Source organism: Alexandromys fortis, unplaced genomic scaffold (genome assembly GCF_014885135.2).
Source record: "Alexandromys fortis isolate MF-2015 unplaced genomic scaffold, M_Fortis_MF-2015_v1.1 scaffold_59, whole genome shotgun sequence".
Lineage (NCBI taxonomy): Eukaryota > Metazoa > Chordata > Mammalia > Rodentia > Cricetidae > Alexandromys > Alexandromys fortis.
In genome coordinates, this window is record NW_026067943.1 from 1,001,811 (window position 1) to 1,026,662 (window position 24,852).

The window sequence follows — 24,852 nt, forward strand, 5'->3', positions numbered from 1 at the left end:
TGTTGCTGCAAATATAGTGCACAGGCTATACAGTGCATTAGAGTTGCCCAGTTGCACACCCATCAAATATAACAAGATGGGCTGAAAGATAAGGACAGCAATCATTCTGTATCATTATCCTGATAATTTATCCCTTAATCTCAGCAATCATAATGAGATCTAGGGAGTTTTCTAAGAGGAACAGGAAAAAGGGGAGAAGAAAGAGAGAGAAAGAGATTGAGAAAGATCAGGCTGTTGGTGTTTGAAGTTGGTGCAAAATACAGTTAGTATTCATGCCCTTGTATGTACTGATAAATTTATGAATTTATAAATTAGACAACCCTCATATGTTGCTTTTAATGTGGTTAATATATATTTAGCTGTATGTGTGGTTTGCATACCAAGTAGGTAAACCTGAAGTATTGATCCTAGACATAATGTATACACATTTGATTTTAGCACTCACCCATCAGGCTACAGTTTTATATATACACAAGTAACACAAGCCTAAAATATTAATGTGATAATTCTTCAGTTGATGTGAGCATCTCTGATGAGGTAGTATGGCTAATGCTTGAAGAGACTGAATCTTTAGTAACTCATATAGGAGAAAGTTTTATGGGAAATTGAGTAGATATTGAACATCAGAGGTTATTGTGTCCCAATTTAATTTGAATAAATATGATGATACATTTGTGTACTTGTGTGTGTGCGTGTGTGTAATATACATGTTCATGCCATCACATGCATGTGAAAGTCAGAGAACAATTTGCAGGGGTTCTTTCTCTCCTACCATATGGGTCTCAGAGACTGACCCTAAGTTACCAGTTTTTGCAGTAGGTGCCTGTACTTGATGATCCATCCTTTTGGCCCTTAAACAAAGCTATTAAATGTTTAAAGACTTAGAAAGAAAAATCAGTATTAAATTGGAATACATATAAAAACTTAAAAAAATCTGTACTGCCAGAAATTTGTTTAGTAATTCATTAAGACCTCCATTTCCAGTTTCTTATTTATAAAAGATTCATGGTTTTCCTGCTGAAAGTTATGTCAGGAACCTAAATTGTGTGATTCTAGAGCTATAAGCTTGCTTTTTTTAAAAAGTGGTTATCTCATCAATCCAAGCAGAATTCTCAAACTAAAGGCACTGATTGGCTGTAGACAATGGCTTTCATCATAAAATACCTTAGAGGAAAGTCTTCTAAAATATATAGTCATTGAACATTGGCTGCTTCCAACAGCGTTTTTTAGATTCATAATGTATGTTTATTGTCTGTGAAACCAACTTGAATTTCATTTTATTTCCTCTCTCTATCCCTGGGCCAAGGGAATAATAAAATATGAGTTAAGGTTCTGAAATGCAATAGAAATAAAAAAAATGTAAATGTGTGCTGGTAGGTTGGTAACTAGTATAATTTTTTGGAGGGGACAATGACTGTCATCAAATCATATGAAGATATTTGTTTTGCTGTTAAAACAATGTCATGTACAAAGGTTAAAGGCATTAATTATATCCTATGCACTTACCTTGATGATATGAAAAGCAGGAATTACTGCCATAGTATCAGAAGTGTGTCTTATTTTATCCTATATTCCTCTTCTTAGAGATATAAAAAGTAAAAATGACTGCAGTAATGTTACAACACATACTGTTGTAATGTTGTTTTAGAGTGTTATTTCTGTGTTACTTGTATTATTTTATTCTTCATCTTGGGCCATATCTACTTGTGACTATGGAGCTATTTCATGTAAGATCACATTCCTGGTCATTTACAAACCTGAAACTGATAGGAGGTTTGGGAAAATTCAAACATTGATTCTAGTTTCTGATGATGACATTTTGCTGGTAAAACCAGACCAATGGAAGAGATTAAGCTGTCCTCATACATACAACATGATTTCTAATCCTTCAGTTTTATAAAACTTGCTTCTCTTTGTATACTCTTCATGGCTTATAATGTTTTACATGGTTCACTGGCATAATTAAAAGTGCTGAGCTGCCAACTAGGAACAGTGAAAATGCACACACCCAAATGACAGGCATATGGCTAGGGAAACATGAGTGATCAATTAAGAAAATTACTCTGTGTATATGCAACCATAGCATTTAAATTATGCAGAGGCAAGTTGCCAAATGAAACAAAGACAACCCAGCAAAATGCATGTTTTTTTTTTACTGTTTGCTAAGTTAGAAACCGTACAAAATCGCAGACATTCCATTTTGTCCTGATTTAATAATTTAAGTACCCCAAGAAGAAGAATTCCATTGTCTCAGAAAAAAAAAAGAAAACTCAACAGTAAATTCTGTAATAACTATTTACTGTGTTGCAGAATTGAAATCCATTTTGATTCTGCTAGGGGTAGCTCTGTGAAATTTCTCAGTGGTTGATTTTATTAGTAGAACACAAAGACTAAACAAGGTTTTTATTTTTGATGTAAAATGTCATCCCAGTGAAATTTATTTTTGTTTCAAGGACAATGCAAAAGAGCACTGTTACCTTGATTGATCATTGCTCCCCTCTGACTTGCTAGAATTAAAGTCCTGAAATATGATCAGAGATGGTGGTGGTAAACTTTAGCTACACAAGAATAGATTCTAGGATTTGGAAATTATGCATAGGTGTGAGCATAAAGAGACCCCCAAATAATATAAATCGTAAAGTGATACCATAGTAGAGGCTAGCTAGTCTTTGTACTATGGTATTGTTTTATAATAAAATCTTGGCACTGTCTGCTCCAAGACTAGATTGGTCTCTACAAAAGGCAATGCTTTAGTCAGTGGGTGTATCGTTAAAGGGAGTGGTCCACACATAAGTCTATGTTGCCAAAATTTAAGGGACTCTATAACTTATCCATTTATTTCAAGTTTTATAATCACTTGTTATCTGAAGAAGTTTCTAGAGAAGTTTATACTACATAACCAACCAATGAACTGGTACATGTAGGGCAGGGTCTCACAAGAGCAGGTCCCTTACTAACATTATAGCCCTAGTTTAAGAAAATGAATTGTGGTGTTTGAACAGTGAAAGAAATATGTGTTAGGGCTGCAAGCATCATGCTGAATCCCCTGAATTAAATGGTGTTTGTTTGTACATTGTTTCTTTCATGTGGGGAGTGACACAAGCTTTGTCAAGCTGTAAAGGTACATAATGAAGTCGAACTTTCCAGACAGGTAGGGGATCGGAGGCCTCAGAAGTCTGTGCACACTGTAGGCTTGTTTATGTGGGAATGTGATGAGAAGTGGGGGGATGGGTTGAAGCACTGAGGGCCAAAGGCATTAGGGCAAGAGGGAGCTGTTTTCAAAGAAGGAAAGGCATGTTTCAGCATCAGGCACACATGTGTTTCTGCAAATATTAGAACAGAATCAAGGTGTGTAGCAAATCTTCATTGAGAAAATCTCTTTTATTCTCATGCAGTATTATTCTACTGCATGTTAGAACTAGGGCCATTGGTATCAAATATCTGAACTGGTACTGGGACCAGAAGTGGTAGTAAGGTCGAGTGATGGGAACATTTCCTAGGAAATTGGAATTTTTTTCTTCTACATATTAGAGATAACTCAAAAAATATGATCACAAAGTGAAACCTGCCCACCACTGGGATCAAAAAACTCAGAAATCTCAGAGTTTGTCTGAAGAAGAACCACACAGCTATTGTCAACACCCTAAACTGACCTAACAAAACAGGAGTGTTTGGGTTTTTTGGGGGGTAGGTGTTCTTTTTTTCTTGTGGGTTTCTGTATTTGTTCTCTGTTGCTGTGACAAACACCGTAGCCAAAAGCAATTTGAGCTGGAAAAGGCTGCTTTGGCTCACACCTCTGTTGTGGTCCATCACCGAGGCAAGCCAACCTGGAAGCAGAAACTGAGGCGGAAACCAGGGAAGAAAGCTATTTACTAGGTTGCTTCTTGTGATTCTCAAGTTGCTTTTTTATACAACCCACGGCCACCTGCCCAGTGATGGTACTCTCCACAGTGAATTGAGCCCAATCATATCAATCATTAATCAAGAAAATGACCCACAGACTTGCCTCCAGTCTGTTGGAGGCAGGTCCATGGTTGAGGTTCTTCTTCCTAGATGACACTATTCATGTAAAGTTGACAAAAACTCACCAACAAAGTGGCCTTGGATATTTTGTTGTTGTTTTCAATATGTTTTGTTTATCTTGAGAAAATGGAGAGTTCAGTCTCCAGTCTGGGCTGTTCTGGAATTCACTGTGTAAACTATACTGGCCTTGAACTATCCACCTTGTTCTCCCTCTGCCTCTAGAGTGCCTGGAACTGTACCCAGGAGTCACCACATCCAGACAAATTTTACAGCTTTAAAGAAGTACTGTGGAAGGCAGGGGGGATACTAGCAAAGACAAGCACATTTTCACATTTGTTTAAAATATGTTCTTTCCTCCCACATAGGCTGTCCTACTATGCTCCTTATACTTAGAGCCATGGTAGAGAGTGAAGAAGACACATTCATGTATGTGTTTCAAAACTGGGGCTTTAACAGGGGCTTTGAATAAGTTCTCAGTCATGCAAAAAAAAAATGCTACAAACATAATCCCCCAAAATGCAAAACAGGTACACAGAGAGGGATATGCTACTTGCTTGCTCATCATGGCAAGTATGACAAGTGAAGTGAAATATACACACAAAGAAACAGGACATAACAGGGTATTTGAATTGGCATCACAACATGAGAAATAGCAGATGATTTTTGCAGCCAGTGGCACAAAGGGAAAGGGGTCACTGCACTAACAGTTGCCTTAACTCTTGCATAAATGAGAGACTGTAATAATGAAAAATTAATCAACCTCATTTTGCAAGCACAATTTGAAACAGTGTGTACCCCCAACAAGTCACTCCAACATTAAACTTTTGGCAAGAATAAAATCTACTCAATGTCATGGGCCGTGGAAGCTGAAATTGCCATGAATACTTCTTCAGCTAAGTGATTCCCCAGTGGGTGCATTAAGCTATAAGGAACCATTCTCATCATGTGGTCCCAGCTCTCCAGTTCTGTGGTGCCAGGATGCAAAGGCAGTGGTGCAGGGAAACAGAGGGTCACACGCAAGGCTCTACAGAGCTCCTCTTGAAGCTTTGCAGACTCACCAAGTGTGTAAGCAGGGAACCATGGGTATTTGGGAATGAAAATGTCACGCCTGCTCTCTGAAGATGAACAGTGAACAGTGTTGAAAAGCAGAAAGCAATAATAAGAACACTGGAAAATGGTTATACTGTAATAAAGGGACAGATGATGGCACTTGAAGAAGGCCTGAAGGGACAGAAAAGATAGAATGGATTGGAATCTACTTTTAACTTTTGAATATAGAAGGAAAATGTGGCTAGGTTGTTCCTTATCTTGTATTTTATGTTGTGTTGTTTTCTTATTTAAACAGAGACATAGTTGTTTTTTTTTTTTTCAGGTGTTAATCTTATTTATTTGTTTATTTATTTGGTTTTTTGAGACAAGGTTTCTTTGGCTGTCCAGGAATTCACTCCTTATTCCAAGCTGGCTTTCAATTCACAAAGATACACCAGCCTCTGCCTCCTGAGTGCTAGGATTAAAGCCATGTAAGGTCATCACCCAGATTAGTTGTTAAATTTTGTTAACAACATTTCACTATTTAACTTCTATTCAAATAAGAACTGGGTAAGGTGAGTCCAGTAAACCACTCTTGCCACAGAATGTTGGAGGAAACCTGGCACAGGATTCTCCTGAGTGCCCTGCCACATGGAAAGGTTAGTGGGTGGAACACTGCTAACCCTGGATGGTATCTTTTTCAAGTATACCAGGAAGGCAGTGGGCTGAGCCTGCCACATGGCTGTATTATTGAAGAGCAGAGATACTGTCTACACATAGTTAGTCTCCCTTATTTTGGGTGTTCTCAGTAGGTTTTCAGTTTTTTTCCAAGCATGAAGAATCTGTGTCTTTTGCCTAGTGAATTAGTCATCAGGTGGCTGCCGCTTGGGTCTTAAGCCCTCTTAATACATTCCCTTCTTCTGGAACCATACACTTTCCAGTGGCCCACCTGCTGGCCAGAGGCTTTAGTAATTTCATGCCAGCTCCACCCAACAGTTGACACACTACAGTAGTCTGCCTTTTTTGGCCATAAAACATCAGCAAGGGAATTGGCTCAAATTTTTATTCTGTTAGTATTCATGAGGGTATTAGAAATGGAATGAGATCGAAACAGTTCACAGGGAGAAGGGAGAACAGCATTAAAAGCCATATTCCATGACTCCATGAGTGCTTCCTTCCTTGAGGATTTCAGACGTCTCAATAGCTAGTGTGTCATTAGTGACGTCACAATGATAGAAGGTTGAATAATTTAAATTGTGAGTCCCACATGCTATCTTACCCCGCATCTCGCCAGTCCTCGCTTTCCACTCTGCTGTGCAACCTCTTAGTGATTTACCACAGGCAAGAGGCTGATATGTCTTTTGGAGAGGCCTGATTTATAGATGAGTCCCTTTATCACACCTAGGAGATCCTGGCTAAGAGACCCAAAGCCTAGATCAGTTTGTAATAATTGGTAATTGGGTCTTAGAATACAGGACCAGATATTTAAACTGGCTTAAACCATCTCAGTTTCTGTCACTGTGCTTGTGTTTCTCTGGTCTCCTTCCCAGCAACCTATTACAATGACTAGGTTAGGACGTCACAGCCAAATGGCCTTGTGGAAGAGGCCAGGGTAGCTGTCAGGTACTGAACCAAATGAGATGCTTGATTTTAAACTGGCTATTATACCATCATTTATTTGTCTAATGAACCCCCTCATACACATACACTTTCATGAGACATAGAAATAATAAGAATTTGTGTTTTGCAGATATTTAATTGAAAAACAAAGAACCAAGTGGAACTTTATAAATTTTTGGTAGTGAAATCAAAGTTAACTTTTCACTTTTCCTTTACAACATTACTTGGGACACAGGGCAAAAGATACATGTTTTATAAGTCCTTACTACTTATAGTTTCCTCTCTGAATTGAAGCTTTGCCTAAGTACAGCAGAATAAGGAGCAGCAGCAGAATTTTCAGATACCCCAATGGTGCAAACACAGTACAAAGAGTTCATACACAGCAGGCAGACGAGGAGGGGGGTTGCAAAGTCCATAGACAAATTGGTTTTCTCATCTTTTCATAGGCTTAAGGCTATGTCCTGATTGCTAATCTCTGTGCAGTGTGTGTGGCTTCGATTAACATTTTTTTTTATTGTAATTCAGTTTTTCACTGCAGCTGGTAGGAAAAGAAAATCTAAAAGAAGGAAGAGTGAAAACTTCAGCATCTGATGCCCCCAATGGAAGCAGTGGTATTGATCAGGGGTCCTCGTGGGTCTGAAATAGAAAACTGACCCTCTTGGTATCTGTGGGCTCCCATTCAGATTCATATCCTGGTTGGCTGTCTGGCTGATAATCAGCAGTAAATGTTTTCATCCAAAGCCTGAAAAGCACCTGGCTAGTAATGCCCCCAAACAGCAGCTGTGAACAGTCTTTGTTCCCTATAACAACGCTGTTTTTCTCTCCAGCCCCTGCCACTTTGCTGCTATGTGTTTCTTGAGACTATTTTTAAATAGCCACCTTCTTTTCAGAATGGTTGCACTTATTTAACAATCTCGTGTTTTTAAGTGCCTGTTCTGTTCCCCAAGACCCCGACAGCGGGTGATCACATCAGGCCCTTTTGAAAAGGCTTTCCAGTAGGTTCTGTTGATAGTATTACAGCCTCTCTGCCAGCACCATAATCAGACCTGCATGTAAACTTTGCCTTAGTACTTAGGTGGCTTTGGTCAGGGATCATAGATTGCAGCCCAGACAGGCCTTCTGTTCTAGTGACTGTTGCTTTATGTGAATGAGCTATATTGGGACTTAGCCATGTACGTGCATGTTGATGTGGGCACATTGAGTGCCCTTTTCCAAGACAGGGTTTCTGCTAAGAGTCAAATCATGGCTGAGCCATAGCACATGGCCTGAAAAACTGAAGTAGAGATAAAGCAGTTCTCCAACAGAAGTAATTTGCTGATCTTTCCTTAGATGGCCCGTGGTTGTCCATCCTTTGAGCCTTCATTTCCTACTTTGCTTTTTGTTGCTGAGTTTTCTTCAGTCTTGGTAGGTTTGGGGGAAAGTGCACACAAGCAGGAGAGATACAGATAGAGATGCTTGGTTGAATGGTCCTCTAGAAGAGAGGTTAGTGTCCCAGCAAGCAATATAGAAGCCTTCTTCTCACCAAAGCAAGGCATCCCTCCTTAAAGAAGGAGGGTGTTTGCATTGTGAGGGAACAGGCTTAGTTAATATGCTTTTTACGCTATGTTACTATATAGTAGGGGAGCAGTGCATGCATGACTTGGGCATCCTCAGCAGGAGTCACACTCTATTTAGGGGAGGAGGGTTTGGCTCATGTGTACCCCATAGAACATGATAGTAGTCTGACTACTTCTCTGGACCATCACCATGCTCACAGTCCTCTTTGCTTCGAGTTATTTACTTAGAGGACATGAGTTTTCCCACATTCTCTGTTATTTCTGCCTCTGGGTAAACTATGGCTATTGCCTTTCTTCTCCCCTGTGCAAGACCTGCCTTGAGTCAAGAATGCTCTCACTCATGCTTTGTCCCTCTGATCACTGAGATCTGTCTGTGGGTACATATTTAGGAGGCGTTTGAGTTTTATACCACTCCAAGCTACAATCATCCTGCCCCCTTATATTCTGTTTTGTTCCACCTATTCATCAGTAACTGATGGCACTTCCTGTTTGTTGGCTTACAAAAAGACTCAAATATACTCAGTGCCCTGTAAGTATTATGGAGGGTATAGCCTGTGCTCCAAGCCAGACTCTGCCAGCTGACCTCAATAAGCCAAGTAAAAGAGTCAAGTTAACAGCAGAATTCATAAAAATGAGATTTATTCAGTATGACCAAGTCAAGAAAAGAGACAAGGAGATACAGCAAACAATAAATTGACTTTTCCAAGACAATCTTTGGAATCTTGAAGTAAGATTAAAGTTTAAATAGACAGATAATAACATGTGTATCTAAGCAGACCCAGTCAAGATGTGGTCCTGGTCACCATTTCCCCATCATTGTCTGTGCTTCAACCTCCCTGTAAGGTGCTCTGACAACTTGCTAGAACTGTGTGAAATCGCTTTCTGGGAGATAAGTTTTCCATCTGGCTGTGGCCTTGTCTTTATTCTAGCAGGAAATTCCTGGAGAAATCCCTCTCTCTTTGGAGTCCATTGTCTCAAGTGCTCTGGTGAGATTGAGAGATACTTTCTCTTTAAAACAGTGGTTCTTAACTTTCCTAATGCTTCACCCCTTTGGGTTCACTCAGGCTGTGGTGAACCCAAATCCTAAAATTGTTTTGTTGCTACTTTATAATTGCAACTTTCCTACTTTTAGAAATCATAACATAAATAACTGATACTCAGGCTATCTGGTATGTGGTCCCCAAGAGGACTGCTTCACAGAGACTGAGAACTGATGCTTAAAAACATCTTCCCTTCTGTTGGGCTTGTTACATGAGCACCATGAGCACGAGACTTGGTCTGCCTGCTTCTCTGCTTTCCTAGGGTTGCACACAGTAGCTAGTAGAGAACCCCTGGTCAGCACACCTGTGTGGATTCCCTGAACTTATTTTGGAACAGGATCCAATATGGTATAAAAGAGGAGAGACATGCAGACTACTTTCTTTAAAAATTGCTGCCATGAAGCCACAGGATAGTAGACTTTGAGCAAGGAACGAGTGGTGCTGGGGATTTGAACTGAGAGCCTCATTCTTGTGCAGCAAACATTTTATCCACAAAGTCTTGTCTTTGGCCCTGATTTGCTGTTTAGGCACTTTCTAGTTTCACTTGTTCTTTCTTGAATCTCACACTTCAAGTCAGTTACATACCAGGTCGTTTTTTGGGTACTATACCAGGAATAAAAGCCCATTGTTTTACAAGTTCTGCATTTCATACAGTAGGGAGATAGTAGGCAGAAGCACACTGCCCATTCTGGAAAAAAAAAAAAAAAAAAAAAAAAAAAAAAAAAAAAAAAACAGGCAAAGGAAAGGATTACCTGGGAGAGTTGATCCATGCACTCCTCTTGCAGCTGAGTGCAGTCAGGGAAGGAATAGGAGGAAGCAACCTTCATAAAGTGAGGCTGCAAAGGTAGTAGAGAATGGGAAAGTGGATGGGGACAGCTGTGCTTGGCTTGGAGGGTAAAGGGAGTAAATTACAAAGCACTGAACCAGGGGTTACTCCTGCTGCGAATGGGGTCTGCTCTTAAAGAGAATGGGCGGGGGGCTGTTCCTGCAGAAAATGGGGTCTGATGCTGCAGAGAATGAGGAACTGTTTCTGAAAAGAATGGGGGCCATTCCTGCAAAGAGTGGTGGGTTACTCCTGCAGAGAATGGGAGCTGTGCCTGCAGAGAGTGAAGTGTGTTCCTGCAGAGGCTGCGGAGAAACTTCTGCAAAGCTTCCGACTCCATTCTCAGCAAGAAGGAAAGGGGGGGGGGGCTGCAGAGTCTGATTTATGTTTTAAAACGACCCTTTCAACTGCTTATAAGGAGCAGACCCCATAGGGTAAGAGGAGGGTCAAAGAGGTCAGATAGAAGTTTTCTAGTCACCTGCGTATTTGATAGGGGTTCTGAAATTACTTCCTTGACACATCCCCAGAAGGAACGAATGAGCAGAGTGAAAGTGATTTATCCCCAAAATAAGGCATCTAGCCTTTCTAACTTTCATACCTTTGGAGAAGTTATTTTATCAAATCAATTATGTAGGCAAGGCTCACTCCCATCCAGGAGGGAGGCCAATCTTATGAGCAATGTCCCAGGGCTACCAACTCTAATTCTTTGTTCCTTTCTTCTGAGAAGAGGTGGCTAATTCAAGCTTCCTGTCAGTTGCCCAGTGGCCATCTGAGATATCTCCCAGTATGCCCACAAGCCTCTGGGCTGCTTCTTTCTCTTTTCTTCAGCAGATTTTAGAGTGTTCCTTGATATGCCCAGCTGACATGAATACTAACCAAAGTGGGGGCCCATGTTAGCCATGTGTAATTTCAAGGGCTGCTCTCCACACAGAGTGTTGTCAAGCTAGACTATGAAGTTGTGCAGTCTGCCCAGCTGTACTGTGCAGATCTGCCACTATGCTAGGCACTGGGAAGAGAAGTGATCAAGATGTGTTATTTTCAGCTTATCAGGCAAACCGGCTGCCTGATTACCCTTGCCGTGACTTTCTAATACACTCATTTGTTTATCAACATCCTTTATGTAAATACAAAAGTAGCCAAGCAACAGCAGGTTGCCTTGCCAAGACTGCAAAATGTCCCCACCTGTTTCAGGGAGCAGCCTCCAGCAGTCTGAGTTCTAGAAATCTATTAAATGTGTTTGAGATCAAAGCAGGTAACGGGAAAGCTGCAGCCAGGACTGATTTGAGATTCTAGATGCATCCCAGAGCACCATCTGGGCCTCCTCAGAAGCATCTGCTGCCCTTCTCTATTCTCAAAGCTCTCTCAGGGAGAGTGAGGCCTGATATATGGTTGAGGAGGAACCAACAGATGGCCAGGTGCCTGAGGACTGGCAGGGTTAAAAGTGTCAAGTCACCATCCTTGTGGAATATATAGGGTAGATTTACCTTTGCTCTCATGCCTTCCTCTCTCTCTCTCTCTCTCTCTCTCTCTCTCTCTCTCTCTCTCTCTCCTCATTTTCTCATCTATGATCTTTGCCAAAAGCTAGTCTGCCTCTTTGCATGCTGTCAATCAATATGTATTTACAAACTCATGTTTTGCCCAATCCAGGTCTTGAAGACAATAAAGAATATTACCAAGGTTAACATTTTCATGCAATTCAGGTCATGGCGAGAACAAACAAATTATTCCAGATCATGATACCACATCCAGGTCCTGACTCTGAAGTGCCCTCAGCCCTTGGAGTATTTACTGAAAGAATTCACTGGAGAAACACAGAGCCGAGAGTTTACTAAGCACTTTCAGTTTATTTTATTTTATTTTATTTTATTTTATAGTAACAGGGTGAGACTGGACAGGGGTAAAACAGAGCACTACAGAGTGCAACACTCTCACAAGGGAAGCCTGGACAAGAGAGAAGGAGGCCAGTATTCCCACCGATACTTAGGTAGGTAGGTTTGCCCATTTCTACAGTCCACAGAACTGACAGCTTCCAGAGAACTGACTGTAGGAAGTTGGGTTCTTGTCTGTGTGATGCATCATCCCCTTAAGATCAACTCTGACACTAGGAGGATGGAGTCTTCTTGCAGAGGCAGCAATGGTCTGCCCACCACTGGCCCAGCTCTAGTGTCTCCTCTAGGATCAGGCACACAGTGACTCTTTGCCCAGGGGACAAGTTCCCCTTCTTTCAGATAAAGCTCTCTTCCAGCTGCCAAGGCTTTCAGACTTTGATTTTCTAGCAGAAGTTTCCTGAGGTGATTGTAATTTCTTGGGGTTCATTGTTTAAATAACCTGACAGTCAAAGAGAAGGACATAGTGATGGCAGAGGATCTCCATTCTTTTCAGACTGGATACAAGACAGTAGATAAACATCTGCAATGAAAAAAAAAATGGGAAAGAAAATTTCCCATTCTTAAGACATTTCTATCTGGTGAAAGGCATAGGTATTAATAAAATTAAAGAAAAAAACAAACACGCAAAAAAAAGTCTGAACCAACCAGGCTTTCTCACTCCCTGTCTCTATTCATTTAAAAGAAAGCATGTTTATTAATTCTTTTAGAAATTTACAGTGTGTTTTAATTGTCTTCATTCCATAATCATCCCCCTAACTCCTCTCAAACCCACCCCTACCTCCTAACCCCATCTTCCTCTCCTTTAAAAAAAAATAAATAGCCCTTCAAGTTCAGTTTGTGCTGCCTATACATATTCCTGGATTTGGCACTATAGTGCTGGGCCTATTCAGGGTCCTATCCTTAAAGAAAATAACTCTCTCCTTGAAAATTCATCAACTGTCCAGAGCTCCTCATTAATGAGTTGGAGTTATCAGTGAGTTCCCTCTTGCACCTACTAGGATTTGGGGGAAGAATTCCAATTTCTTAGGGTCCATTATTTCAAGAATCTGATGGTCAAAGGGAGGGGTAAGGCATATCTTTAGAATATCTCCATCCATGCCAGGAGGGTTGCGTATTTAAAAAGATGGCAGGTCTGAGAGTGCACCTAGAAAAAAGTTTGACTCTGCATTTGCCACTGGGAGGACCGAGTTTTATGTGACATTTTCTGGAATGTCACTAGAATGTCTTAGGAAAGACAGTAGTAACATGATTTCATCTTTATTCTTAAATTCATTTCTACTGTGGGGATAGATTCGATTCTAGTCTCTCAGTTTTTGTGCTCTTGAAGGGGAAGAACTCACGTGGGGCCACTAACAGAGTGAGTAGCTAAAGTTTATCTGTCACAATAAAGAAAATGAAAATAAGCGAGAGAGAGAGAGAGAGAGAGAGAGAGAGAGAGAGAGAGAGAGAGAGAGAGAGAGAGAGAGAATAGAACAAGGTGAATGGCTGTTAGACAAAGTCTGCTTCTAAAATCTAATAGCTTGCCTACCCCTGAGATGATCCATGCATTCTGTTTCCTGGAATAGATACAAGTTTCTCAGAGGTCATCCTTAAAGTCAGACTGTTTCAATAGCATGTGTTGCATTGCATGTAGGGATGTTTATGTACCCATAATTTTGACAAGGTCACTTGGGGAGATGGCAAGATTGCTTTGTGAATGCTGCTATGGGAGGGGCTCTGGGAGAACCTGGCAGGGAAAACCAAGAGGGGATTTTTGTCCAGAGCACCGTTTGCCCTCTTTTCTGGTTGGCTTGATTATCTCATAGCATAACTGCAAGCCCTCTTATATATCTTGGCCACTGTTGACCAGCCAACATTTTACCCCTAAAATTAATTTTAACCCTAACTAATGGAGGGAGATCAGTCAGAGTCCTATTACTGTAATGTGGGGAGAGGTGATGGGCTAGAGGAAAAATGGTAACCAAAAAATTCTCTTGTAGTTTTCTATTCGTTCTTTTGTCTCTTTCTCTGCCTCTATCTCTTTGTCCATCTCTGTCTCTGTCTCTAAGTCTGTCTCTGTTTCTGTCTGTGAATGTGGGAGGGTGTCTTCCTTCTTTCCTTTATTTTTGTTCCTTCTCTTTCCTTCATTCCTTCCTTCATTTTTTCCTTTCTATCTTTCTTTCTTTCTTTCTTTCTTTCTTTCTTTCTTTCTTTCTTTCTTCCTTTCTTTCTCTTCCTTGCCTTTTTTCTCTCACCCGTACTCTTGGTCTTTGCAAAGTTGCACATATTAGGTAAGTGATCTAGCATCTGTCAGTGCCTGAAGCTAGAAAATTGGTCTTATTACAAACATGTAAAGAAAGACTTATCAGAATTTGATGATTAACTCTGGAAGAAAGGGGTAAAAAAAAAAAAGCAAATGACTCCTTAGCTGTTGGTGTGTGTGACTGAGCGAGTGGCTTAAAGGAGGGAGAAACTTCATGTGCAGAGAAGTAACTCTGAATGTGGTAAATTTAAATACCTGAGAAATATGCTAAAGCTGTCAACTAGAAATAGGCTACACGGTACTGGATTGCTGGAGAGATGCATACAGTTGTCAGATTATAGATGATGTGTTAAACCTTGAGGCTAAATGAGAATCTTTTAGCTGTGACTGTAGATGGGAAAGTCAGAAAAATAAATACTCCAGTATTTATAACAATAAGGGGGAAAGACGAGGTCAGAGAGGAGCCCCTGACAATATTAAAATAGGAGAAGAAATAGACAAAAACAGATAGCCAGGCTCCCTCGGAAGAAAGGGGCTGGAGAAGAAGGACATGATCCCTTGTTTCTCATATGCTACTGAAAAGTGGAAGAAAGAATCCATCTGAGACACCAGAGTGCACAGTTGGATGGCAACTGGGGGCCTGGGGAGGGATTTGATGGGTTTGTTGGTTAAAGCTCTCAGAGTGTATGCTGGAGAGAATGGGAAGCAGGAGAGTAGCCACAATGAGCACGGGGGAGCTTTATAACACATGGTTTTGATTCTGTAAAATCCGGGCATAGCCTTTAAGAGCCATGTTATGAAGGTGATCATCTCAAATGAAGAGGCCCTGTGTTTACAAGGGTAATATAGTGATCTTGCCAAAAGAGGACTTAGATTCTGGGAGACGAGTCACTTATTAGTGTAGTATGCCCACTGATTGTACTTTATGAACTGCTCCCTAGTGCCATGTTCAGACATAGGACTACAGGGAAGTAATAGGATCATGATGGCTTTGAACTTATTGGATTAATCCTTTGATGGCTTTATTTTTTAGCAATGGGATAGAAATTAAAAAGTAGGACCAAACCGGAGGAAAAAGGGTTGTAAAGGTCCAACTGTGTTCTGTCTTCTCCCAACTCCCCCTGTCTCTTTTCTCTCTCTCTCTCTCTCTCTCTCTCTCTCTCTCTCTCTCTCTCTCTCTCTCTCTCTCTGTATGTGTGTGTGTTTTCTGTTTTCTGGCAAGCAGCCTTCTCTGTCATTGGCTCCTGCTGTCTTAACCTTCCTCCTTTACACAGGTTTATTGCAGTGAATCCAACCTACTGTGATCTGAAACCTCTAAAATCACGAGCCAAAATGTATCTTTCCTCTTTTACATTGATTATTTCAGGTCTTTAATCAGAGTAGTAGGCGGCTAGCAGACAGAAACCACTCTAACATACAAACCTCATTCCCGCGTGTTCAGGCTGTAGAAAGGTAGACCACAGAGCAGATTGGTCTTGCAGTCCAAAGACTGCCAAATTCTACAGTGGTCTATTTCAAGGTATCCTTTGGCTGGACTGGTGTACAGTGACCATATGTAATCAATTCTTGCTGATGTGGAAAAGAGTTCCCGGCTTCCATTTGTCAGCTGCCATGCAAGTGATGTTCATGGTTCAAGCTCCTTTTAGGTCTTGGGGTGGCTCATTTTTATGTTGTTTCCATAAGAATGAGATTTGGAAAATCCATGGTTTTGGTCAGAGAAGGCATCAGGTGTTAAAAATCAATATTCCATTCAACTAATAGATTCTGTGCAGATAAATAATGGAGGAAGGTCATTGGCTAATAAAAAAAAAACTTGATTGGCCCATTTTATTGGTTAGAACATAGGTGGGTGGAGTAAACAGAATAGGACGCTGGGAGGAAGAGGAAATGAGGTCAGACTCTGCTCTGCTCCTGGACAGACCCAACAGCTCTGCTCTCTGGAGCAGAGACACCATGCTCAGCTCTCCTGGGTAGACTTGACAGCTCTGCTCTCTGGAGCAGAGATGCCAGGCTCTGCTCTCCCGGGTAGACTTGAAAGCTCTGCTCTCCCAGGCAGCTCCGACCCAGTATGGATGGAGGCTAGAATCTTCCCGGTAAGTGCACCTTGGGGTGCTTACACACATCATTAGAAATGGGCTAGTCCAGGTGCGAGAATTAGCCTGTAAGGGCTAGAGTTCATGGGCCAAGTGGTGTTTAAATGAATACAGTTTGTGTGTTGTTATTTCGGGCATGAGCTAGCAGGCGGCTGGGGTGCTGGGGACGCAGCCCCACTGCTCCTATTTCAACAGATAAATGTTGCTGACAGGATATGAATGAATCAGTGTAGCCTAGGGTATGGCACTGCTGAACATGCAAATTCCGGCATTCTAGGGACTGATGACAAGGTCAGTTTGATGCAGGCTAGGCTGACATTCTCTGCTTTCTGGTTAAGCTCCCTGGAGTTTACACAGCAGTGAGAGAATAACGGGGGGGGGGGGGAGTAGGGTTCTAATGAGCAGCAACTCCACCCTCACAAGCACTCTCACCCCCAGTCCGATCTTCAATAACACATGAAGGCCCAGCTTGCAGATCCCACCCATGACCTTACATTTTTCTTGAGATTAAGACACACTATTTCCAGTTCCTAAAAAAGTATAATGACATAAAGATCCCTTGAGTCATTTCAGTGTCTACCCATAAAATAGCATCTTAACGGTGGGGTTGAGCATGCAGAATCTTGAAACTGTCCTTTTAAGACATTAAGTAACAAGTTTTCCTCTTCATACAATTATAAGATCTAGGCCAAGATCAAAACCACTGATGACAACTTATATTGGAGAAACCTTTACCGTGGGGTAAAGGGAACACTCCTGCATTGTTGGTAGGAATGTGAGCTGGTACTGCCCCTTTGGATGCCAGTATAGCGATTCTCAGAAAACTAGGAAACAACCTTCCTCAAGACCCAGTAATATGACTTTTGAGTATATATCCAAAGAATGTTCAATCATACCACAAGGACATGTGCTCATCTATGTTCATAGCAGCTTTGTTTTTCATAGCCAGAACCTGTAAACAACCCAAATGCCCCTCAACTAAAGAATGGATAAGGAAAATTTGGTACATTTACACAATGGAGTACTACACAGAAAAAAAAATCTTGAATTTTGCAGGCAAATGGATGGAGCTAGAAAACATCATTTTGAGTGAGGTAACCCAGACCCAGAAAGACAATTACCACATATACTCACTCATCAGTGGTTTCTAAACATAAAGCAAAGAAAGCCAGCCTACAAACCACAATCCCAGAGAACCTATACAACAATGAGGACCCTAAGAGAGACATACATAGATCTAATCTACATGGGAAGTAGAAAAAGACAAGATCACCTGAATAAATTGGGAGCATGGAGACCTTGGGAGAGGGTTGAAGGGGAGGGGAGAGGCAGGGTGGGGAACAGAGAAAAATGTAGAGCTCAATAAAATTCAATAAAAAATAAGATCTATGCTTAAGAAATATCTTAACTTTTTTTGGAGGTTCTAAAAATCCCATTCATGTTGTTGCATTTGATGAGGGCTAAACTTCAAAGTGGGCTAGAAACAGACAGCTATTATTCCATATAGTAGAAGTTTTCTCTGCTGTGTGTCAAAAGCTTCCATGTCAATAGTAAGGCATTACTCATTTATTTAGGGGATTAAAAATGGACCAGTGGATTGGGGATATAGCTTAGTGGGTAGAGGGTTTGCTGTGCAAGCATAGAACCTGACTTTTAAGATAGAGACAGGTGTATCTCTGGGCAGCCAGCCTAGTCGGTTTGTTAAGTCCCATGCTAATGAGAGGCCATTTGTATGGATGTGGTGTCTCTGATAAGCAAAAGAATGCTGTTGGGACAGTTTTAGTGTGACTATTGTTTTGGAATAAAGGAGTGTATTAGTTACTCTTCTCATTCCTATTACAAAATGACTGACCAAATGGGAAAAAAAATCTCAAAGAAGAAAGGCTCTATTGGGCTCAGAGTTTGAGGGTACAGTCCATCATGATAAAGAATAAAGGCAGGAGGAATGTGAGACATCTGATCCCAATGTTGCATCTGGTTTGCTGCTTGCTCTCTTCTTCCATACAGTCTAGGTCCTAACCTTTAGGATGGAGCTATGCATTTTTGGAGTGAGTCTTCCCACCCTAACTGAGCTAATCCAGAGAATCCCAGAGTCTTGCTCTTATGTAGTTGTGGAATCAGTCAAGTAGGCATTCAATATTAACATTTACATCTAATGTGTTGAAAGGTGTTAGCGGCTTGTTCATCCCAGTTACCCGGCTAGTTTAGACCAGAAATAATCATACAGAAACTGTATTAATTAAATCATTGCTTGGCCCATTCACTCTAGCTTCTTATCAGCTAACTCTCACATATGAATTTAACCCATTTTTATTAATCTGTGTATCGCCATGTGGCAGTGGCTTACCAGCAAAGTTTTGGCATAACTGACTCTGATGGCTCCATGGCATCTCTCTGACTCTGCCTTCTTTCTCCCATCATTCAGTTTAGTTTTCCCTGCCTAGCTCTGTTCTTTTGCCCTCTCACAGGTCAAGACAGTTTCTTTATTCATTAACCAATAAAAGCAACACATAGACAGAAGGACCTCCCACACTACTAGTGACTTATCTCATGGTTTCCTTATGATCTTAGGAACAGTGCAATGCAATCAACCCACCAGATCATATAGCCTCACACCGGTATGTATCTATGGCTAACTGCAGTTGAAATACCCTATGAGCAGAAATTCTTTTACCAAGAGGCATGTGTGAAATATACAATACACAAGGTTTTCTGGAAGACTGACGTTTTCATTGATGCTCCTAAGCTCCTGAGAGATATTCCATCATGAAGAAAGAACTGGTGTTTCCAGGACAGGAATCCATTTCCAGAGCTAAACTCCTCAAAAGGACGCAATGGCTCCATGATTTTTTTTCATGCTTCTGATTATTTTTTTCAATGGATACTTAAAAATCAATTTATTTTTATTCTGGTGTGTACCAGGGGTATAGTATTTGTTAGGATGGAAAGGCAATTTTAATTTAGTGGGAAATGGATTTTCTTTATCACAGAGAAATGTTGAATAAATGAGAACACCAAATAAAATTCTCATTCTCCATCCCAGGGGGTGAGGTGGGGAATGGGATTGGCAGAAGTACAAGTTTAAATTTTGGTAATTTGCTGTGAATGTCTCCATAGAGATCTTCTTTATCAATAAAAGCTCTTGGTAAAGTAGTAGGAATGACCTAGTCACTCCTTTCCTGTTGAACTGGGCATTACAAAGCCCCAAATATAGTGAAACAGAGTCCAAAGACTAGGACTCCGGTGAACCTTACCATTGTACTTATGTGCCCCTGAGATATCTGTCTTTCTTCCTGAGCATTTGTTTCCTTTCTCATTCATAAAGTGGATCGTAACAGTTCCTATAGTGTTTGCTTTGGCTTAAGACTTTAACAGTCTGTGCTGGTTAGGTTCTAAAGAGAAAACCTCAATTGAGAAAATGCCTCCATCAGACTGGCCCATGGGCAAGCCTGTGGGGCATTTTCTTGATTGATGATTGATGTAGGAGGGGCTAGCCCACTGTAGACAATGTTGCAAGGCATTTTCATACACGGAAAATAAAATAAATAAATCTAGAATTTTTTTTGAGGGGGGATGTTGGTTTTTCAAAACAGGGTTTCTCTTTGTCACTGACTATTCTGGAACACATTCTGTAGACCAGATTGGCCTCAAATTCAGAGATATTCCTGACTCGGCCTTCCAACTGTAGGATGAAAGGCATGCACCACCATACCCAGCTTTAGAAAAAAGTTGTGTTTTTGTTTGTTTGGGTTTTTTTTTTTAACTTTAAGAATTTCTCCATTACATTTGATATGAGAACATTTTATCTGACTGAACATACCAAGGCTCTTAGGAGACCTTAGGTACAGAATAAATATATGCCAAATGAGAAAAACACAAATGTCATAAAAAAGTCAAAGAGAAAGTAGCATTTGATTCGGAGGTGTCATTCTTTGATATAGTCTATTTGTAGTGCCATTTCATTTATATTTTAATAAATAAAGTTTGCCTGCCAATCAGAAAAGCAAAAGAGCCACATTGGCCAGCCTTACAGACCTGGCAACAATGACATAAACCTTTAATCCCAGTAGCCACACTAGCTTGCCGTAGAAACCAGGCAGTAGTGGTGCACACCTTTAATCCCAGAACTAGAGAGGATTATAAAGAGGGAGGAGACAGCTCTCAGTCTCATTCTGAGGTTTCCTGGAGGCAGGAACACCATTTTCAAACTGAGATTGAGGTTGCTTCACTTTTATGGTCTTCAGGTTGAATCCCAATTTATCTCTTTGAGTTTTTATTGATCATGTGTTACCTATTTGGGTTCATCACTAGGAAACAGACACAGGAAACCTTGTGTAAAACTGTGACCTGCAGGAGACAAAAGGTTGACTCAAGGTGACTTCAAGACCATGGCATCTATGCTGTGATGCATATGGAGCCAAGAGATGACCACCATTGTTCTCTGTGTTAGGGATCAGAGCCCTGTAAGCCACCCAGAGCTTTGTGTCCTTTCTAAGAATTGTAGAGCTGGCCATATTGGCAAGTTCATAGCAGGCCACACACAGCTATATGGGCCATGGTTTCCTTGCTTTCTACAGAAACTGTAAATACTCAGCCCCTACATCCAGAAATATTGTCTTTTTTTTTTGGGGGGGGGGGCAGGATTTCCTTGTAGCTTTGGAGCCGGTCCTAGAACTAGCTCTTGTAGACTAGGCTGGCCTCGAACTCACAAAGATCTGCCTGCCTCTGCCTTCTCAGTTCTAGGATTAAAGGCGTGTGCTACCACCACATGGTCAGATGTACTGTCTTTCAGCCCATAAACCAAAATAGAGTACACGGTGCCTTTCCCCCGGGATGATGGAGATTGGTAGGCCAGTGCCGGATGTTAAGGATGTTAAGCAGGTCAAACCCCTCAGTGTTCATCTCTGTAGTACAGGAAGAAAAATATCAATAGCTTGCCAGGCTATAAAGAAAGAAGGGAGAAATTTTAGGCTGACTGGCAGCAAAATAACTCATATCTTTTCAGGAAGGGCCATTGGAGGACAGTATTTGGCAAGGAAAAGAAGAAATAGCAAGTTAAACATCTACTTTGGGAAGGAAAGATAGCATTGTAAGAAGCCCTGTTTTTGTTGTCTTCAAAAGAGCATATTCAAGAGGAAAAATGGGTTAAGAGTTTCCCAATCACTCCTTCTAGTAATAATATCAGTGGTACAGGGCAGGGAATCCTGACTGCTCTTCAGACTGGAGATGGAGGGGAAGAGGAGTGGGGGGAGGGGGAGAGGAATGGGAGGAGGAGGAGGGAAATGGGAGGCTGGGAGGAATTGGAAATTTTTTTCTTTCAAAAAAAAAACTCTTAAAAAAATATCAGTGGTAATAAAAGCATAGTCGCTCACCTAACCTGACTCAGCTGACATCACGAATCAGACTTTGCCTATCACAAAACAAAGCATGTGGGATAAACCCTGAAAGTAAAGGCCATTCTTATCTGTTTTGTCCTGTTTAATTCTTCATGCTAATGTATTATCTGTTATCTGTCATTCCAATTACCTTCAACAAAGGAGATGAAAAAGGGCTACAAGTTAGGGTGTGTTTCTCTGTGCAATCACTTACAGCTTCATAAGTTACAACTGAACGGAGAGATGCTGTCTCACAGGGGCTCACTTCTCTCCAGCACAGTCCCCTGTGTCCCTGATTTGGCATAAGGGACCATTCCTGCAAAATTAGCCTTCTGTTGATTTCCTGAATTGGTCTTGGAATAGAAATCTCTATGAAGATATGATTGTAGTTAATTTGCCTGTTACTGTTCATAATAACGAAAGTCATTTCAGAAGAAATTACTTTTTATAACTTTGAATTCTCCAAGGTTGGCTGGTCGTCACTGTGGAATTCTTTGAAGCTTCAGAGTTCTCTGCTTTGATGTTTCATATATAAAAACCACTCCTCGTATCCTCACCACTGATATTGCTACAGGAGGCTTGTTGTGGGTTAGGAGTAGGTTAATAATGTTTGAAAAGTCAGTGGTTTATCTGTTAAGCAAAATACCCAAAAATTAAGATACGAATTTCATTAATTCATCAGATTGGAGAAAGAGGATAACTAATTCTGGATATCTGATTTCCTACAAATCTTTCAACAGACTCTACCCACAAAATAGATTCTGTCCTGTGCGACTCATCACTCAATATCGCATTCCTGTTCACATGCACACCTCTCAATCAGATGTATTTGTTTTCAATGGATACGACAGAGCTTAGATATTTTTTTCCTCCGAAAGACCTGAACACACACGACAAAACTCATTTAACAAAACCAAAATCAATGCACCTGTCAAATCAACCAATAATCCACAAGCCGAAGGTTGTCTTTTGTGACCTGGGGTTGGTATAAAGATTATCACTTGTCTGTGTGATGTGTCAGGTACTGGAGCTCATGGTGATTATTGTTTATCAATGTCTCCAGTACCCAGATTCTATGACTTTGTGATGTATGTCACATCATTCAGGGCCCTTGACAGATGACCGCCATCTAGCTTAGCAGACAAGCTCCAAGATTTTGATACTTCACAGAGTGTAGAAACCACATCAACAAATTAAATTTCCAGAAAAGCAGGTTTGAGTTAACGTCCCCTATGTATCTCTACAGCAGTACCTCTTTCAAATGTCCCAAGACATCTGTGCCAATGTAATCAGTTATCTGTCCACAGCCTTTAGACTATAAGGTCTAAAGTGCCAGGGTTGTATTTCACAGGCATCAATCAACAAGGGAGGTAGAATCTGAATTAGTTTTGTATTATGAAACATAAGTCTCTTTTGCAAGTTAGTTTTTAAAATAGTAATGGACACACCTCCAAGATCCTCCATGATATTGCCACATAACACAATGATGGAGAGAGCAGAAAGTTGTCTCCGTGGTGAAAAAAAAATGTATTAAAGAAAACAATCCAAGGCACATACTTTTGATATATAGGTTATAGAAAAGTTGCAGTGACTTCACAGACACAGAATGAACTTTTGGCATTGGCTGGGGGCAGAAAAATGAACCTGATTTCATGAAAGTTCTTAGAAATTTTTATTTTTCTCTGTTTGTCTCTAGACAAGAATTATTAAACATTACTATGGTTAGGTATTGAAGCACGATTAATAAAAACTCAAGGTCAGAAGTTGGGATTCAACCTGAAGATCCAAAAAGTAAAACACTTAGCCACAGACATTTACTTTGACCTCAGTCTGAAATGGCAATCCTGCCTCCCAGAATGTCAGAATAAGACTGTCCTCAAGAGCTGTCTCCCCCTTTTATATCCCTCTGGGATTAAAGGTGTACACCACTGGAATTAAAGCCATGCACCACCAGAATTCTATTGAAACTTGAGTGGTTACTGGGATTAAGGGTGTGTGTCATTGTGGCTGCTGGGATTAAAGGTGTGTGCTACTATAACCTGGTCTATAAGGCTGACCAGTGGGACTGTTTTATCTCAGATCTTCAGGGAGTATTTATTTATTACAATACAATTGAAATGCCACTAAAAGGTACAAATTACAGAACTATACAACAACTCAAGGCATTCAAAAGTCAGATTTGATAATTTAGAGGAAACTGTTTCAGTCAATAGGTCACTTTCCCAATGACATATTAGAAATTATTTTGCTTACTATCAACTTTTCAAACTGTCTGTCTGTCTCTATCTCTCGCTCTCTTTCTCTCTCTCCCTCTCTTTCTTATAAACTTCCAAATGATAGCTCAAGACCAGACTATTTGCAATCATATAGTGAGACTGGTCTCATCAGCACCAGCCTGGTTATTTACATATGCACATGCAGCAGGTGTTAATTCAATATGCAGAGCTGCTGGAGTTTGTTTTGCAGGAAGTTTTCTCAAGAAGCATCACACTAGAGTTTTAAAGGTTCTATGGTTTCCTGTGCTGATGTTGTTTTGAAAATCTACCAAATTTCTTCTATTTTCTGTAAATTGGACAGATTTCCCTTTTCACTATGTTCCCAAATTACTCCCTTATTCTTGGCTGCTAGGAAGTCATACTGCTCACCTGTAATGCTATGGCCCAATACAGCAAGCAGAAGAATGGGGATTTTATTTAATTTGATTTTTTAATTTTTCAAAGACCCACAGAGTTTAACTTTCCCTCATGAAATGTGGGTTACTACTGCTAATTAAATCAACAGTATTTTAAAACATGACACACAGGCAAGCTTTTGATTGTATTACCAACATTTTGTATTGCATTCCAGAAAACAATACAACAGACGGCATGTCCCTGTCAATGAATGTTCATAGCAATACTGTTCTATGAAAGATATGGGTCAAGCAGACATTCTGAATTGGTGGTAAGAGGGTAGGTAAAGAGCTAAAGTTGGATGTCACTGGCAAATATTCTTTTCAGTTTCTACATCAGGTCCTACAAATATGTATGCTCACCCAAGGGCTTAGGAGAAGGAAAATGTCTTCCACATCAATTACAAAGTTAAGACATAATGCAGATATATCTTTTATTTTTATGTAGTCCTAGGCAATTATTTTTTTGGTTATCATTTCATGAAGCTACC

At 40.6% G+C, this 24,852-nt stretch overlaps 1 protein-coding gene across 5 annotated transcripts in view; it reads left to right on the forward strand.

Moving 5' to 3' along the window:
- Grm7 (glutamate metabotropic receptor 7) overlaps window positions 1–24,852 on the forward strand; it is a 901,797-nt gene that overhangs the window by 728,215 nt on the left and 148,730 nt on the right. The gene's annotated exons all lie outside the window — the stretch shown is intronic.